Source organism: Schistocerca cancellata, chromosome 1 (genome assembly GCF_023864275.1).
Source record: "Schistocerca cancellata isolate TAMUIC-IGC-003103 chromosome 1, iqSchCanc2.1, whole genome shotgun sequence".
Lineage (NCBI taxonomy): Eukaryota > Metazoa > Arthropoda > Insecta > Orthoptera > Acrididae > Schistocerca > Schistocerca cancellata.
The window spans coordinates 368,498,692-368,514,880 of NC_064626.1; the positions used below are offsets into that span (position 1 = coordinate 368,498,692).

General features: G+C 43.2%; 1 protein-coding gene across 1 annotated transcript in view; it reads right to left on the reverse strand.

Moving 5' to 3' along the window:
• Nucleotides 1-14,168, reverse strand: part of LOC126174843 (ankyrin-2-like) — a 310,128-nt gene extending 295,960 nt beyond the window's left edge. Inside the window, exon 1 of the mRNA XM_049921257.1 lies at nucleotides 14,152-14,168. The gene's annotated coding sequence lies outside the window, so the exon portion shown is untranslated. The remainder of the gene's footprint in view (nucleotides 1-14,151) is intronic.
• Nucleotides 14,169-16,189: the final 2,021 nt, after the last annotated feature.

Consider the following 16,189-nt stretch of genomic DNA (forward strand, 5'->3'; position numbering starts at 1 on the left):
GCTGCTCCATCTGCTTGTATTATTTTGTACTAAAAATAACACTTTTATTACCTCTGTGACTTCTAGTTCGTATTTTAATTATCTTTCCACCTTCTTACAAACTTTTAGGCTTCTGCTATTTTTTAATGCGTTGGCTGCGAGGAAAGCTTCTGACGATAATGACTGAAATTGAACAATGCCTGGTCGATACGAGTATCTTGTTATTTCAAACTGAACCTGCAATACTGAATAAACATTTTTTTGCTCCTTATTAACTGCTGATTTCCTTTTGACGCGTGTAAAGTTGGTCAGCGCGTTCGATACAGAAAAAACTTCTCTTAGGTTGACCTAAATAACCGTGTAACTATGTACCAGTAGTAAAAATGAAATTTTACTCTAATAGAGCATAATTATAGTACATTGTGACTTTCCACAGCACTCAGTAATTGTAGATGTGAAATGTTACATTGTCTGTTAAGAGGTGTAATTCCTACTTTGCGACCAGAATTTTCAAAAAATAGAAGATAGAGGTACAAAGTTACCCAGATTGACTGTAATGCATTTCAACGTAAGTGCAATTCCAGTTATTGATCATTCATCGGCTCACACAGACGACACAAAAACACTTCGTCACGCAATTACAATGTCCTAACTTTGGGGTTGCTGATGTTGGTAGCAATCTGAAACGGAGAAAAGTCGACGCAAATAATTCCGATTGGTGCTAACGAGTAAGAAACAGTACTGAGGGGAGGGGGGGGGTGCAACTTATTGTGCTCTTACTATAGCTACTCTATGGGGGCTCATAACACACAAATACCAATTTACGTTATATAGGTTACCAGTTAATAATAAGATCAATATATATGGGGACCGAGGTACCGCCCCAGAATCTGCGTATTGGCTCTCTGACGGCCACTGGTTTAGTGTGTACATCGAAAAAGCGATGACGGAAATAGAAGAAAGGTTAGAGAGTGGCATTAAAATTTAAAGTGAAAGGATATCAATGATAACATTCGCTGATAACATTGCTATCCTCGGTAAAAATGAGGGAGAACTGCAGTACCTGTTGAATGAATGAAGTCTAATGAGCACACACTATGGAGCGACAAATAACCGAGAAATACTAAAGTAATGAGGAGTAGCAGAAATTAGATTAATAATAAGTTTAAAATCAAGATAGGGGACGAAGTGAATCAATTTTTCTACCTTCGAAGCAAAATAAGACACGACGGACGAAGGAAGGACATAAAAAGGAGACGAGCACAGGCAAAGAGGACATTCCAGCTCTAAAATAGTATCAAACATCAGCCTTGATTTGAAGAAGAAATTTCTGAAAATGTGCGTTGGGAGCACAGCACTGTATGGAAGTGAATTTTGGACTGTTGGAAAATCACAAAAGAAGAGACGCGAAGCTTTTGAGACCTAGTGCAACAGGAGGATGCTGAAAATTAGGATGGCTGATATGAGATCAGGAGTTTCGCGAGACAACCAGTGAGGAAAGGTACATATGCACCATGTACTAAAATATCAGGGGATGACTTCCATCGTACGTCAGGAAACAGTCATACAAGGAAATATGCACAGTATAGTATCCTATATAGAAGGATAGTTTTTCTGTACGATAGGCGCAGCTGCTTCGCGTGTCTACGACACCCCCAAAAACATACGTTTTTCATATTAGGTGCATTGTGCTGCTACCTATTGCCAGGTACTCCATATCACCGATCTCAGTACTCATTAGACATCGTGAGAGAGCAGAATGGGGCGCTCCGTGGAACTCAAGGACTTCGAACGTGGTCAGGTGATTGGGTGTCACTTGTGTAATACGTCTGTACGCGAGATTTCCACACCCCTAATTATCCCTAGCTCCACTGTTTCCGATGTGATAGTGGAGTGGAAACGTGTAGGGACACGTACCGCACAAAAGCGTACAGGCCGACCTCGTCTGTTGACTGACAGAGACCAACGGCAGTTGAAGAGGGTCGTAACGTGTCCTAGGCGGACATCTGTCCAGATCACCACACAGGAATTCCAAACTGCATCATGATCCACTGCAAGTACTATGACACTTAGGCGGGAGATGAGAAAACTTGGATTTCATGGTCGAGTGGCTGGTCATAATTCACACATCACGCCGGTGAATGCCTCGCTTGGTGTAAGGAGCGCAAACGTTGGACCATTGAACAGTGGAAAAACGCTGTGTGGAGTGACGAATGTGGCGATCCGATGGCAGGGAGTGGGCATGGCGAACGCCCGGTGAACGTCATCTGCCAGCGTGTATAGTGCCTACAGTAAAATTCGGAGGCGGTGATGTTATAGTGAGGTCGTGTTTTTCATGGAGGGGCTTGCACCTCTTGTTGTTTTGCGTGGCGCTATCACATCACAGGCTTACATTGATGTTTTAACCACCTTCTTGCTTCCCACTGTTGAAGAGCAATTCGGGGATGGCGACTGCATCTTTCAACACGATCGCGTACCTGTTCATAATGCACGGCCTGTGGTGGAGTGGTTACACGACAGTCCCTGTAATGGACCGGCCTGCACAGAGTCCTGACCTGAATCCTATATAACACCTCTGGGATGTTTTGGAACGCCGACTTCGTACCAGGCCTCACCGGCCGACATCGATATCTCTCCTCAGTGCAGCACTCCGTGAAGAATAGTCTGCCATTCCCCAAGAAACCTTCCAGCTCCTGATTGAACGTATACCTGCAAGGATGGAAGCTGTCATCAAGGCTAAGGGTGGGCCAACACCATATTGAATTTCAGCATTACCGATGGAGGGCGCCACGAACTTGTAAGTGATTTTCTGCCAGGTGTCCGGATGTTCTTGATCACATACTTTAGGTCTATAGACGGCTATTGTTTTCGCCTTCCGCCGTTTCAGCTTCGCAGTCGAAACCTCTCAAAGGCGCTGCGAAATGTCAGGGATTTGCTTAAGGTGACTGATCTACAGGAGTGTCTCAGTAGTAAAGAATAGACGTATTAAAACTTCGTGCACGATGCGGCAGCTTTTCACGCATCCTGCTGTTCATGACGTCATATCTCCTGAGCTATGTGTCGTACCAGGATATACACGTATAGGTACATTCAGCAGCAGATGCGGATACTGTTTGCAAAATGTGTTGCGAATAGAGTTGCTAGTAAGGAAATAATAAATTTAAACATCACGCACAGTGCGACAGTTTTTAATGCATCTCACTGTTAATGACGTCATATCTCCTGAACTATGATAGGTAGCTGGTTGTTGGACCCACTGCGATCATTGCCTGATAGTAAGGAATATGTGTACCTGATAGAAATCGTTCCAGTTGTTTAGGAGATGAGAAACATACATACACATCCAGGACACATACATATATACATCCATGGATATCGTATGGTAGCTTTCCTCTCCCATAGCAAAAGCTACCTATTTGTTTATTTTCTTGTAATGAGCTCAGCCACCGAGAACAACGTGGCTGTCAGCGATCGCTAAGTGGAAAGGAACTGTTTGTGTAACGACTCAATGAGGAAGATGCGGGCTTTTCTTTTTCAAACACAGCTTTCCCCTGTGCGAAGGATATACGGTCTGCTGAATGCAGATTTAACTAGGAGGAAACTTGCACTGGGTTGCGTATTCTCCCTACTGTCTGTATCATTCGTTTGCTTCACTTTATTATTACACAATACCGTACACGGCCTTAACAAACGCAGTAGAGCCAAAACACGAGACTGGAATACCCCCTGTGGCAGTCAAGCGCCACGAACAGCAGGCTACGTTTTTGGAGCAAGCGAATCCTCTTGCGGGCCCGGAGCGATCGAGCACTTGCAGACAAATGGCGCAAGCCGGCGCGGGAAGTGCTCCCACGGCGCAGTTCTCCGCCAAGGCTGGGCATACCTAGCTGCCGCTTTTCCGATGGCAAAACTTCTTGAGAATCAAACACACGTCCGTGGACTGAGAAGAGACCAGACCTACAAGCCGGCCCTGTTTTGAGCCTCTCTGTACATTTCCTGAAAGTGCTTTTAATACTTAGCACATCCAACCTTCCTGACGTCCCTTCCACGTTACACTCCTGGTCCCCAAACAGCAACACCAGAAAGGACAACAAAGAACGAAATTTTGCTTAGTATGCATGTATAGTGTTGTAGGAAGAGACGGCGTACAATTTGTAGCTGACCTGAATGAATACAGAGGTGCGAAATTAAATACACGGAGATGCCACCTCTGGCAGCAGCACCAGCTATAACGCTCTTAGCTATCGAGTCAAACCCGTCTTTCATGACAGATACAGTCACGTCATACCACGCTGCTTCAACTCTATACCGACTTCATATATAGTAGTGGCTTGTGAGTAGTGGCGAATCAGTTTCTCAGCAGGACACGATCAGATCTTTTCAGTGGTTGAGAGATCTGCAGAACATTCTGGCTAAGGCAACATTCGAACTGCTATGTAACGAGGTACATCAGGACAGTGCTGGCAACATGTAGTCGTGCGTTATCTGTTTGAAAGATCTCGAAGACAGAGCACAGCGACTGTTCGTAACATCTCAGATACCTGAAGACTACTGTCCAAATCATCGGCTATGCGAACCGGAGGCTATCGCGCTGTTTACCAATGGCACCTCACACCATCTGGCGAGTTGCCGGGCCCGGTTGACTTTGACGAATGCTATCTGGAGACGTTCGTTCTCCTCAGAGCCTCCACAAACCGACATGTCCATCGTAGCTCTGTGTGCAGAACCGGAATCGTCTGAAAACAAAATATTATGGTGGTGCGCCTGACTCCAGTATGGCTAGGTGCAACACTGTAGGCGCACCTCTCTCTGTTGTGGCGTCAAAACAAGCCGAGAGAACACTCATCGTGCTGACAGATTGTCGTGTTCTGTGAGTTGTCTCGCTGTCCATATGGACACTTATCTTGACGCGAACGACCCCATTTCCTCACTCAAGGTTCGTCACATGGCTGTGTGACCCTACTCGGCCGGAAGAACAATACGTTTGTCCACTCGGGCACTAGTCGCATCAGGCCAGTGAGATCCTGCAAGGGTCATTCCATATTAAATGGGCCAGAAAAAAAAATCAGTAGTTTGGCTATCTCTGAAAAATTTGATATTTTCTGGGTGAATTCCTTATGTTTAGTGGATTCGAAGATGTTTTAAAATTTTTGTTACTGTTCGTCCAAAGCTCTTCAGAGTGTCTTGTCGCGCAAGAAAACACGATACAAATGACGGTAATGTATCTGTCGCTTGAGTACGTAGATTTCGGCGCTTCTCTTAGTGGTATTCCTGACGTTTTGTTTTTATTTAAGATTACTTACTTTTTATTTATAATAAGTTAGGAGCTTCTCTAAATATAGCGAAATAACATTTCTTAACTTTGGAGGGTGCCGTTACGGTTATTAACACACTTGTAGATTTATTTTGGACATTCTATCCTATTATTATCGGACGTTCAGTTAAACACTACTACACAATTTCATACCAGTCTACATAAATGTAACTAAAAACAGAACAGTTAACAGAACCAAATTTGCTCTGAAATTGAAACGGTTAATAAATGCATGGATACTGCAGATTTCAAGAATAATCCCTCAGTGTAAAACGTTCGGTAGCAACCAATATTCATGTGTCCATTTAAAGATATTAACTCTGCTTCACTCGTAACGTTTGTCTGAAAGAGGATGTGATTGACATCAACGATTGTTAGGTCGTCGCACTGACAGAGATATGCTTCTAATAAGCGATATTTTGCGAGCGAGGCGGATAAAAAGTGACTGACGCGCAACAGCGAATTGGACTCCATTTATTATTAACATAATTTATTGGACTTCATAAATCATAGCTGTCTCGGTTTGAAAGAGCACTCAGTTGCATAGATAGCTCTTCCTGTCTCATTTTTAATTCCAGCCACTGTAGATGTATAGACTGTAGCTTTCTCTGTCTCACTTACTTTACCAACAATACAAACAACAACCACGTACTCTAAAAACTCTCACACCAGTCGTCTAAAAATAGATGTACTTGAAGGAAGTATGATAATGTGGGAGAACGATGTAATCCCTTTGAATTAGATGACGTAATCTCACAGAAAAAAATGTTCCGAACCACTTTTTTACTCCGGATGCACTAGCACCCGCTGCAAATTCAAATAAAACGCAGTCCACATTTCTCAGTTCCAGCAGGAGGAAAATGTTGTCTTAGGACGCAGACATCACAGTCTATGTTCTTTACATCTTCTTGCTGCCCACTATACTATGCAAAATGCGGCCAAGTTACTGCACTTTTCGCTTCCTCGAAACGTATGAGCCACTCTGTAACTGAAAGTATTCTAGAATTTAAGTCCTTTAAATCATAATACGACTCCAGAGCCACAGGTAGTATTAATATTTAAAGAAGCCCTTGTGAAAAATTTCCTAGGCCATTAATATGCAAATCATTGTTTCATTTCGCCTTCCGCTTGTTGCTGTGGACGGGTATCAATGCAGCATTGCAGTGTTTAACTGCGCATACCCTACTGCTTCAGGCAATTATTCCAGCAAACTTTTCAGTTGTTTCTTAACGGTCACGCCTTTACCGTTAATTTTTGATTGTTCGATTCATAGCAACAACAGAACACAGAATCCCCTCCCTCCCTTCTCCTCATATATAGAACTTTTGCCGACAATGACCAACTGAAAAAGGCTGCCACACTTTTCAGTTAGATAATATTTCGATTACACGTGCAACGTTAAAGCATACTGGAAACTCTTAGTGCACCTGTCTCGAGATTGGAACAAGATTTTGACGAGCAGCGGGTTAACTTACCACTAGCCTCCATAAACGATTTACATGCATCCATTCTCAGGTGAATCCTGACTTTCTTGCTTTTATCCTACTATATTAGAAGGGTGTTACTGTAGTTCTTTCTCCATTTCTGTGTTGTTTATCAAACATGTAACTAGGACGATTGTTTAGTACTACCAAATCATTGCAAGGGAAGTGTCAGCACATAGAAGGACCAATTGTTCATCATGGCCATCATCATCACCTCTCTCTCTCTCTCACGCTCTTATTTATTTCTTACCTTTCTAACATATTTCTCACTTTCTTCTAGCGAAAGGTACCTTTCTGTAACTGTGAACCCGTTTCATTTGCAGTTACAGGCTAAGTGTTGATTAAATGTATTTGAGCTACAGTCCATCAGAGCTTCTTTTTCATATCTTTCTTGTTTATTGCTACAGGTTTCGAGCATTGCTCATTTTCAAGCGATACCAAAGCATAATCAGGCTATTATCTCTACATACATCCGTATGTATGTAATATTTTGTCGTATTAAGATTTTTTACTGCCCAATTATTGTAAATGCTATTTTTCAGATAGGACGTACTTTTATTAAAATATTTAGACATAGTCGCTATGTGTGTCAGAGATAAGGTTTGTTTTTGAATTTTATCTTGGATGAACATCGACTTATATGTAAATCAAAAACAGGATTGTCTCTTGTTCTGAATTAATTGTCGTCGATAAAACTTCGTTGAAATTCTCAATACATTTGTTTCCTGAGTTCTGTCTGTTCATTTAGGATGTTGTTTGGACTTTTTGCCAAATGTGTGTAGATTTCTGTTTCCTCTAAGATGCCCATGTAGCTTCCTTTTTCGGTTCTTTGAAGAAAATAAAAATGAGTACTTATGTCTGCTATAGAGTGCTGATTTTGTCGAAGATCCATACTAAATATGAAGAGCTTGTTTTAATCGTGCTTACATGTCCTCTTTATCTTATAGTAAATTATGTTACCGTTGGTTCGATGTAGACTATGTTATAGTCACAGCACTTCATTTTGCGTTTTCCTGATTGGTAGTTTTTCTGAGGTTTCTCTAGCTTGCATAATATCTTCATTCCTATTTTATTTTCTGTGCAGAAGCTAATTTTAACATTAGTATTACGAAATGTGTTACCTGTTTTTTGGAAATATTTCCCATGTATGGTAGTGTAGTGAAGTTTTGTTTCTTCTTTCTTTCTATTTAGACTGAAGTTACTTCCTCATATTCGTTGCCGCATTTGGCCCTAATTTCCTTTCTGAATATTTTATCGACAATATTATGATAATAGCTGTTATTTGTAGCTACAGTTTTAATTATATCCAATTCTGTCTTCATATTTTATTCAGTAAGGGGAACTCTAACCCCACAATCTATGATAGCGTAGCCGGCTGCGGTAGCCGAGCGTTTCTAGGCACGTCAGTCCGGAACCACGCAGCTGCTACGGTCCCAGGTTCGAATCCTGCCTTGGGCATGGATGTGTGTGATGTCCTTAGGTTAGTTAGGTTTAAGTAGTTCTAAGTTTAGGGGACTGATGACCTCAGCTGTTAAGTCCCATAGTGCTTAGAGCCATTTGAACCATTTTTTTATGATAGCGTAAAAATACCTTGTTCTAGCGCTGGCACCCGGGTGGCAAAACGAGTTATTTTACTTGTTGTTGATTTACAAAGTAATCAGCTTATGTTGATGATACCCTCATTCTTTTTAATGGAAAGAGCGTAAAAAACAACAAATTTCATCTATAAATGAACAAAACGCGTAACAGCGTCAACTTTACCACCGAGTATGACACAAATAAGAGCACAGGTTCCTGAGATATTATAATAGGTAATGATGAAATATACAGTGCCAGATATGCACACGAAAATGAGGAAGTAACATTAGCGAAAAAATAAAGAAAGAAAAAAGAAATGTATTTTATACTACCATATACGGAAAATATTTCGCTAAAATAACTGATACATTTCGTAATACTAATGTTAGAATTAGCTTCTGCACAGAAAATAAATTAGGAATGAGGATAATACCCAAAACAGACGAAGTTCAGGAAGACGACCGATCAGGAAAATACAAAATTAAATGTAGTGACTGTGATATGTTCTACATCGGACAAACAGGAGGAAAATATACTATAAGGTACAAACAGTTTATTAAAAAAAGTGAAAATAACACCTCCATATTTAGTACGCATCTTCGGCGAAGTCAACACTCTACGGTAGACATAAGTACTAATCTTTATATTCTTCAGAGAGCTGAAAAAGGAAGCTACACGAGCATCTTAGAGGAAACGCGTCGGGCAAAAAATGCAAATAACATCCTCCTGAGTGAACAAACAGAACTAAGGAATAAAAAATATATTGAGAACTCCTAAAAGAAACTCAAATCTATGACCGATCACTCAGAACAAATACAATCCTAATTTTTACGCACTATAAATCGAATTTCATCAAAGATAAGTATCTGAAAAGAAACAGTATCTCTGACACATATATCGATAGTAAAAACACCATTTACAAATATACAAGACGAAGTTACATCCCATTTGAAACATAGCATTCACGATATTATTGCGTAAGTAAGAAATTACAAGACAGCCAAATGTTACACATTTATACATTCTTATGTACTGATAACAGCTTGTTTATATTTAGGTACCACTTGAAAACCCGCAATGCTCGAAACCGGTGGCAATAAGTAAAAAAGGATATAAATGCAGCTGTGGTGGACTACTATTTCATTCCATCTAATACAATTTGTAGCTGCAGAATAGCATACAAAAGAGATATTAAATGCTAATTACGTTATGTAAGATCTTAAGTTAGAAAATAAAGTAATATTTAAAATTGGCGACTTACTTGGGTATATCCGTAATGGATGTTGTTGTTGTGGTGGTCTTCAGTCCTGAGACTGGTTTGATGCAGCTCCGTAATGGATATATGGAAATATTTAAAATAGTTTGATAGCTACTATGTGCGAAAATTTAAAACATAAAAAGTATTGCTTGTGTAGCCACGGAAGTAAATTTGGCAACCTTTGTGTGTCGTTAATTATGTCTTCGGCTTTCGCCAGAATGTATTAATCTGTCTGGTACCTTAGCAACACGAAATACATAAAGAGAGGGTGACGTAATGTTCGTAAATCAAAAAGAAATTTCTCCAGGTTATTTTGATCACTATAAACAAGTAACATTTGTACTGTTTGTATGCCGACAGCACAAAGATTGTTCAAAGTCTGCCCCATTATGTTATAGACAGCAGTTCTACGACCTTTAATATGATGAAACTAGCTACTGTCGGAGTTTGTCAGTTCATGAAAGTGGTATATGCGATAAATTATAAAAAATATATAAACAGCAAAAGTACTAACAGCATCTGAGCTTCTGAAAAGTTTTGCATCTGCCTGAGAAATAGTTAATCTTGTGGCAAAAGTAGTGTTGTAGTGGTTACAGGGTTAATGATAAGAATGGAAAATAGTTAACTGCATGGCAAAAATAGTTTTGTAGTGTTTTAAGGAAGGAAAGATGAAGATCAAAATATTGTCGCCGTGGAGTTCACTAGAGGTAAGATGGGGAAGAAAATAGACCGCGGACTCCTGGGAGGAATCGCTCTAGCTTGCGCTTCCAATGGTTTACGGAAACCTAGAATGGCTATGCGGACCGTGGTCTTTCAGTCTTGATCAAACGCACCATCTCACAGCCGCAATTAAAGACGTCGGTAATGATGTACGCATATCCACTGGTTCATGCCACAAATCTGTCGTATGTATTGCATATGAAACGAGTGACGCAAAACTTGTTCCAAAATGGGTCAATTTCGAACAAAAACAGCGGCGAATGCAAATAGCTAACGAGACGCTACACGAAGTCACCACGACGCAGAACTACTGAAGCGTTTCGTAATAGGACGTGATGAGACGAGCTTTTACGAATATGATGCCGAAGCTAACGGTCAGTCGTCGCAGTGGCAGCATCCTGGATAGTCAAGAACGAAAAAAGCGCGACACGTGCCGTCAAATATGAAAGTTCTTGGATTTCAAAGGCCTGGAGCACCGCGACTTCTTACCATGGGGTTGAACGATCAATAAACAGCACTGCTTATAAGTTCAATGCCATTTGCGTGAAGCAATACGAAAAATAGCTGTCAAGATTTGTCGCGAGAGAATTTTCACCTCTGCAGCACAGCAATACACCTTGGCATACTTCACCACTTGTTCGTGAATTTTTGGCCAAAACCAATACTATTATGATGGACTGGCCTCAATATTCGCCAGACACATCGATGTATTCAACAAACTGGGCACTCGTTTGAACACCTCTTTAATTTCTTTACTGCAAAATCGATTTCGGAACTAGTATTTATTTGTAACTGCAAATCATCAGACAGCTGTGTTCGCAACATCCGCTACAATGGAAAGAGAAAGCATAAATGCATGTTCCTTTGACTTATCATTTTGTAAGTTACAGAGAAAAACATCTCATATGAGGCACCTTTTGTGTGTTAGAAACTGTTTTCTGAAAGTATTTGCCTTCAGTGTAACCTTACACGGAAATGAAACGTGTGTGATAAACAGTACAGACAAGAAGAGAACAACAGCTTTTGAAATGTTGCGTACCACAGAAGACTGCTACAGATCAGATGGGCATTTCGAATAAGTTAAAAAATGGTTCAAATGGCTCTGAGCACTATGGGACTTAACATCTGAGGGCATCAGTCCCCTAGAACTTAGAACTACTTAAACCTAACTAACCTAAGGACATCAAACACATTCATGCCTGAGGCAGGATTCGAACCTGGGACCGTAGCGGTCGCGCAGATCCAGACTGAAGCGCCTAGAAACCACTCGGCCACACCGGCCGGCTCGAATAAGTAACGAACAGATACTGAGCTGAATCGGAGAGAAATTTATGAGGCAACTTCACTAAAAGAAGGAATAGTAACAGAATTGGCAATGGCGCGAAGTGTGTCTGGAGGGAAAGAAGGAGCGGAGATATTATAACGATACGAAGGCATGAATATACTTATATAGATATGGTGTCTGTTCTGTCGGACATGTCCGAAAGAACAGACACCATTGGTGACCTGCACCCGTCTAGAACGAAATTAGAATTGTGTAAACCTTCAGCTGCTGACGAGCGTTGAAATTATATCAATGGGGACAGGTGGAAATGTGTGCCCTGACCGGGACACTACGAATGTAGTGTGTGGACATATAAGGTGAGAATGTGGGTCTCCCGGGAGGCGTGCGAGAGATAGTCCCTGCAGTTTCACTATCCACTGTGCCCTCGGTAGCTCAGGTGAATAGAGTGTCTGCCATGTAAGCAAGAGATCCCGGGTTCGAGTCCCGGTCGGGTTACACAATTTCACCTGTCTCCGTTGATATATATCAACGCCCGTCAGCAGCTGAAGGTATTAATATATAATTCTAATTAAGGCATGAATAGGTTCATTTCGATGTTGGTCGCGATATTCGACTAGCAAGGCGGCTACATCAAAATAGTCTGCGGGCTGAAGATCACAGCAGCAAAACCTCACTATACGCCCTGTGCTTTCCTACCAAGCTTCACGACCCGACCATGCGTTTCACTGTTTCTATACTTCTCTCTTGTTCTTGCAGACTTCAACGCAAGTGTACGGCGGTCTGCTAGACTAGCACTACTGGAAGCAGGAAGTGATGGAGACGGCTTACCCTTACCCAGGGGATATTTCGAGGATTCCTCCCTCCAGCCGGCAACGGCCTTGCCGCAGTGGATGCACCGGTTCCCGTCAGATCACCGAAGTTGAGCGCTGTCGTGCGTGGCCGGCACTTGGATGGGTGACCATCCGGGCCGCCATGCGTTGTTGCCATTTTTCGGGGAGCACTCAGCCTCGTGATGCCAATTGAGGAGCTACTCGACCGAATAGTAGCGGCTCCGGTCAAATAAAACCACCATAACGACCGGGAGAGCGGTGTGCTGACCACACGCCCCTCCTATCCGCATCCTCAGCTGACGATGACACGGCGGTCGGATGGCCACGGTGGGCCACATGTGGCCTGATGGCAGAGTGCTCCCTCCAGCCAGAAAGCGTCTTCCTTATTTATCGACAGTGTGGAACGCCTTTCGAAAACAGAGTATGGCGCCTTTCGAAAATACACGAAGGCGGACTGTACCTGTTGACCTAGATCAGCGGTCTCCGAACTACGGCCCGCGAGGGCCGGCAAACCGCCAAATATTTGAGGAGGTGCCTATACTGCCAGCAATTGAGTTTCGAGGCCTATCGTGACCAATACACCGCGACATTGTCGGAGCTCTATCTTTACAAAGCGGAAGGTCATGGTTAAACTTGTGGCTATTCACAATAAACAGACAGACCATTCTCCGTGCGATAATGAAAAAAAAAGGTTAACAGACTAGTTTGGCGAAAACAGAAAAGTTCAAATGTGTGCGAAATCTTATGTGACTTAACTGCTAAGGTCATCAGTCCCTAAGCTTATACACTACTTAACCTAAATTATCCTAAGGACAAACACACACACCCATGCCCGAGGGAGGACTCGAACCTCCGCCGGGACCAGCCGCACAGTCCATGACTGCAGCGCCTCAGACCGCTCGGCTAATCCCGCGCGGCCTTGGCGAAAACATTTTAAGTAAAAAAATTCTTTGCATTTTATTCTACTCACGAGTCAAGTGCAAGTCTTTCAAATGGACGCCACTTCGACGACTAGCCTTAGTAATCAATCATTATGGAAGATGCTTCTTGAGCAAAGTTTAACTTTCTTTACGTATTTCGATTTTCAGATTTTCCTTGTCTCTTCGAATTCAAACTTTGAATTGTCCCACACCTACTAGTAAAGCGCATAAGACACTAAAAAAAAACCGTGAGACACTCGCAACATAGACACAATCACGCAACAGAACTATCAAATATATGCTCTGGCTCCGCTACTCGCTACAAGACTACATAACTAAACTTATTGTTGCGCTGCTTGAAATAACAATGCGTTGACAGACTCTACCTCTGTTACATCTTACAGTAATAGCGTTGCTAACAATGATTTTGAGATTTCGTGAACTTTGCAGGAAGCTTTCGTGAATAATTGCAGTGACATACTTTTTTGTCGGTGAAATTCGCCAGAATAAAATATGCCACAAATTCGGTCAGGTACGTCCACCAATCAAAACTATGTAAACAAATAGAAATCGTAGTCATTTCAGTGCTGGCTATTCCCACAACCTTAGATTTTTGCGATTTCATCTTTCGCTTAGCCTTACATTACGGTGATCATGGAGTGCTAGGGTTCTTCAATCCCACTAGGTAGATCTTGGCCCTGATGACTTCGTGGAGGAATCAATGTGGCCCGCGGACTAAAACGCTTGGAGACCCCTGACCTATAGCAGCTGTGGCCTCTGGCCTACCTGTCGTCGCAGCCACTTGGCGGCGCGGTCCGAGTTGCTCCGGAGGACTGTGGTGCGCAGCGAGCGGATCATGGCGGCTGGCTGCAGCGGCGGCCGCTGCGCTGCACTGGGGCCCGCCGGCGCTGGCTCCGACCGCCGGCTGCCGCTCGCCAAGTGCCACTTCCTCTCGCGATGAGCCTGCAGCGGCGCCTCTGCCTCTGCAGTCTGCCGGCCACTGACTCACGTCCGCGGGCCGGCGCCCACAAACGCCGTGGGACCCGCCGGCATTGTTCGGAAACCTAACTACCTGCTCCGCGTAGCTGCGCAATTAACGCTCGCTTTCTGACGGCGAAACTAGGCTAATCTCGCAGTCTGGGAAAAGGCGAGAGCTTCCACTGTAGCCACCTACTGCCGCTGGAAACTTCACGATGATGCTGGAATCGAGGATTTTAAATATTGCAACGTTCATTAAGCGTCTAGAATCATAAAACTTGGGTATTTGTCAACATTTTCAGAAGACTGATACAAATGAGTGTTTGGTGCCATTGGCCGGGAGGCCCCTTGCGGTGCAGGACCGGCCGCCTTGGTGCAGGTCTTACTACATTCGACACCACAATGGGCGACTGCTCGCCGGATGGGGATGAAATGATGAGGAAAACAACACAACACCCAGTCCCTCAGCGGAGAAAATCCCCGACCCTGCTGGGAATCGAACCCCGGACCGTACGACGGCAATCCGTCATGCTGACCACTTTTTTTTCTTTTTTTATTATTTCCAGCGGCCAACTACCTACGACTATGGTGCTTTTTTTCCTACCAACTTATTTTTCTTTTTTATATTTTTATGTTTTTCTTAATTTTTTTGCCACTTTTTTGTTTTTGTTTGTTTAGTGTGTTCAGTTATGAGTAGGTGGAGACAAGGCGGGCAGGGGTCGCAACCCGAGGCCTGGCCGTGATGTCTCCCCCCTCCCGTCCCTGAATCACTCCCTCAAAGTAGCTTTTTGATTTATTTTATTTATTTTTTTTTTTTTACCAAGAGCCGGCCCGACCAGCCGAGCGGTTCTAGGCGCTACAGTCTGGAACCGCGCGACCGCTACGGTCGCAGGTTCGAATCCTGCCTCGGGCATGGATGTGTGTGACGTCCTTAGGTTAGTTAGGTTTAAGTAGTTCTATGTTCTAGGGGACTGATGACCACAGAAGTTAAGTCACATAGTGCTCAGAGCCATTTGAACCTTTTTACCAGGAACAGGGTAAATGAACAAAAGATCTTTATTGGTACAAACTTAAATACAACAGAAATGCCATCCTTCCGGCGGAAATAACACAAGACATTACACTCGTACAAGGTGAGCATTTTTTTTTATGAACAAGGTGTAGGAAAAAAAGAATAATAATACTGATATAAGCTAAGAGGAGTGAAGCAGTCTACAGTGGAGTGGGGGAAAAACCAGTGTGTTCTGGTATAGTGCATAAAAGAAAGAAGGCGCGTGTCCATGCGCCTACTCCACTGTGGGTTACAATAAAGGAAGTAGTGCGGGGAGTCTCCGATGTCAGCAGGGGGGAGGGGGGGGGGCGGAATGCTCTCAGCGTGTGGCGCCATCCAACTGAGCGGGGGTGACGTAAAGATCGCATGTAGGTAATTGGCGAAGAAGGCGCGGTAGCGCGGTCGGTGTTCGACTTCACTGAGGCCGGTTTGTAAGTACTGCCAGAAATCAAGGCGTGATTTGTCGCCATCATTATGATGTAGGTGATCGTCCATCCCTTGACCCATACAATCGCATGATTTTTGGTGGGGGGGGGGGAGGGAATATGTATCCTCAGGATGGATAAAAGTCCATGGGTCAATCGAGTCCGGCGGAACGCGGAGGTAACAGGCAACGAACTGTCGGGCAAGTTTCCAGACGTCATTGGTGGCAGCACAAGTCAGTTGATGGACATCGTCATCCATGAGGTGGCAAATGGAACAAAGTGGAGAGTCCGTTAGTTCGATGGCGTGAAGACGTTGATTTGTGGCGAATTTTTCATTTGCGACTTGATACTATGTTGCCTGGACGTTGGA